This window comes from Neofelis nebulosa, chromosome 9 (genome assembly GCF_028018385.1).
Source record: "Neofelis nebulosa isolate mNeoNeb1 chromosome 9, mNeoNeb1.pri, whole genome shotgun sequence".
NCBI classification, from domain to species: domain Eukaryota; kingdom Metazoa; phylum Chordata; class Mammalia; order Carnivora; family Felidae; genus Neofelis; species Neofelis nebulosa.
The window spans coordinates 7,548,081-7,551,359 of NC_080790.1; the positions used below are offsets into that span (position 1 = coordinate 7,548,081).

A 3,279-nucleotide genomic window follows, 5' to 3' on the forward strand; every position below is an offset into this window, starting at 1 on the left:
GCTTGTAACAGCTTGATTTATAATTTGACCTCTATTGATATGTGAAAGAGTAAAGCGGGGGGACCCAGCTTGGGATGCTCTTCTGCCCTAAAAGACACGTGAAAAGAAGGTACCTAGAATGCAGTACGTGAATAATATAAAAGGGAAATAAAAAGGCAAGGGCGGACGAGCAGAAATCCACACCCGGGTACGTCGCGGCGAAAGCGCGGAACACCGAAGACAGCGAGAAGATTGTGGAAGCAGCTGGTACCACAAGGCGGATGCCCTCGAACGACAGCAACCAGGTTCGCAGCTGACTTCTCAACAGCCGTCGTGGAAGGCATGTTGCTGCAAGGAGATCAAAGCCAATCAGAGACCGGCAGCCGGCCAAAATGTTCTTCAAGGACGACGGCAGATGGAAGTATTTTCTGATAAAAACTGAGAGCAGTCGTTACGAGGAGACCCTCTCTAGATGAGCCCCAACATGCGCTTTAGGAAGAAGGAGGGGGGCTTCGGAAGGAAGGTCTGAGACACAAGAAGGAATGGCTGTGTCAAAGGCAATTCCAAGTGTATCCCGACCTGAGCTCATGGTCTGCAGCCCAGCCCTGCCTCCTCTGGGCCTTCCTGCCTCACTGAACGGTGACCAGAAGCACCGAGATCATCGGATGCCCCGTGCGTCTCGGCTGCCCCTGTACCCGGTCTCCCCCAAGACCCGGCATCTTTGCTTCCCAAGAAGCCCTCCAATCCGTCCGCTTTTCTCCCACCACCAGCCTTCTGGCATCTGGATGCCCCTCTGACTTGTCGCCCCCACTGCGGCCTGGGTGATCTTTTTGAAATGCAAATCTGACAACGTCTCCCCTCTGTTTCAAACACAAAATGGCATCCGGTTCCTCTCAGGACGAAGGCCAAAGTCTTTATCAGGAGAGAGAAGCTCTGTGTGGTCCAGTCCCTGCCTGCCTGTCACGCTCACCTCTGCCGTCCCCTTCCACCCCAGACCCTCTGGACTCTCTAAGTCCCTGATGTGTCATCTCTTTTGCCCGGAGGCTGCTGCCCGCGTGTTTCCACTGCGCAGAGGGCTCTTCCCTTCCTTCTTTTCCCAATTAATGACATTCATCCTTCAGATCTCAGTTTAACTGGCACCGCCTCCAGGAAGTCTGCCTTGATTTCCCTGCTGACGTTGGCTCTCCCCCCTTAAATGCACTCCTAGAACCATGGCATCCTCGTCTGGGACACTTGTCACCGGAACAATGTGCACATTTATTTTGTGTAATTAATTATGGTGTGGCGCCCCCACTGGACTGACAGTTCCAACAGGTAAAAGCCTGCCTCTGTTTTTTTGTTTTTCTGTGTTGTTTTTTTTTTTTTTGCCTGCCAGTATATCTCCGGGATGAATACAACCATAGATACAGTGAAATTCACCAAAGAGTTGTTGGGTTTATGAATCGGTGAATGACGCCTTCCGTCCTGCGATCCCCCTCATGTGAAATTCTGGAAAATGCAGATTCGCTTCTTCACATCCTGAGCCCCCTGGGTCTTGTGTAAATGAACTGCGAGTCTGTGTAATGGGGAGAAACTGAAAAAAGGAATTGGGAATTGGGAAAAGAAAAGGGAGGAGAAACTCAGGAGAGCTCGAACTGCAGCCTTCTGCAGTAAAGTGCGGGGGGAGACGGGGACAGTCAGGGGAAGCGAGTGCGGGTGGATGGCAGGTGTTCGGGCAGGAGGGTCTCCGAGCGGAGCTGAGACCACCCAGCTCCCCAGGGGAGGGGCGGGCAGAGGGCCCCCCCCCGGTCAGCTCTGCCAAGCAGGTTAAATAAAAGCCAACCGGAGCCTCTCCCCGCTTGAAACTGTGCAACTCTCTCTGTTTCTGGGACTGTGGTGAGGCTCAGGAGGCAGGAATAAATAACTCTCAGTTATAAAATCATTAAGGCATCGAACATGTGAGCAGACGAACAGACACACAAAAACATGCTTCGTATACACCTGGCACTTGCAACAGAGCCTAATTCCTTCTGCAAGCGTCTCCCAGCACTCATCTTGGTTAATTTAAGATGCGTAAAAGGTTATTGATTCTCTCTTGGTGTCATGAGCTGCTTCAATGTTTAATTTTGGTGAACAAAAATATTTTCATAGGGGCTTTCACTTGCGACCTTCGTCCCCCCCCCCAGAGCTGCAGAGCCGTGTATCCGGCCACCTGGGGGTGGTCGGTGTTCCAGAGGCCCCTCAGACTCAACTGACCCCCAGCCAACTGCCCCACCGGCTGTCTTCATCTCAGGACCCGAGCCAGAGACCCGAACAGCAGCCCTGATGCCTCCATGCCCCACCCACTTCCAACAGGTACCCGTTCAAGTGCCCTGGCACCTCTCCCACCAGAGACCTCCTTCGCCTGCTGTATCCTGCGGGGCTGCTCTCCCCGGCTCTGGGCCTGCCCCTCCAGTCCCTCCTCCCCACTGGGATAAAGGGCAGGGGCTGTGAGGAGAGCTGCTCTGGGCCTGCGATCAGAGGCCCAAGGGGACTGTAAGTGAGAGGTTAGGCGGGCGAGCTCTAGGACAGCCTGCTGACCCCCCAGTGCGAGGCCTACTCAGAGCCGGCTTTATCCTTCAGTCCAGGCTTGGGTGAGCCTGCTCTGTTTCAAGGTGTGGGGAAGAGACAGCGTTTATTCGCCCGACAGATATTTACTGAGCACCTGTTACCCGTGCCAGGCCCTATTCTGGGCTCTGAGGGCATAGAGGCAGACACCTGACGGAGGCATTACAGAAATTCCTCCCCTTGACACAAATACCAAGATTCTTACAGGGAACCCAGGAGCCACGGCAGAGGGTGCCCATCAGAGCGCTGGTGTCCTCCGCAGGGGTAGAAGGACAGGCGGCACCTGGAGACGGGGACCGGATAGTTGTCTCCTGCTCTCCGTCTTCTCTATTCTCTCTGTGCTTCCGGGTCTGGAAGCCTCAGCTACCTGTCCCAGGTCCCAGCCTCCCTCGCGAGCCGGGTCCCAGCTAGAGTCATCCAACGGGAGGCCCGGGCACCAGATTAGAAGCGGGGTGTGTTAGTTACCCGAGGCCGCCGTGACAAAGCGCCACAGATGGGCTTAGATGGGGGCTTAGTCCGTAGGCGTCTATCGTCTCACAGCTCCGGAGGCCGGAGGTCCAGGCAGGGTTTGTTCCTTCTGAATCTGTGAGGGAGACGTTCCAGAGCTCCCCACTAGCTTCCGGTGGCCCGTTGGCGATCTTTGGCCCTTGTTGGCTTGCGGATCTCTGCCTTTATCTTCACATCTGTGTCCACATGTCCCCTTTTATAAGGACA

The 3,279-nt window shown here is 54.8% G+C and overlaps 1 long non-coding RNA gene across 1 annotated transcript; it reads right to left on the minus strand.

Moving 5' to 3' along the window:
- On the minus strand, positions 1 to 2,858 carry LOC131486154 (uncharacterized). Its single transcript, XR_009249203.1, has 2 exons — positions 2,771 to 2,858; positions 1 to 327 (listed from the first exon to the last, which is right to left on the minus strand). It is a non-coding gene; the product is annotated as an uncharacterized LOC131486154 (long non-coding RNA).
- Between the last annotated feature and the right edge of the window lie 421 nt (positions 2,859 to 3,279).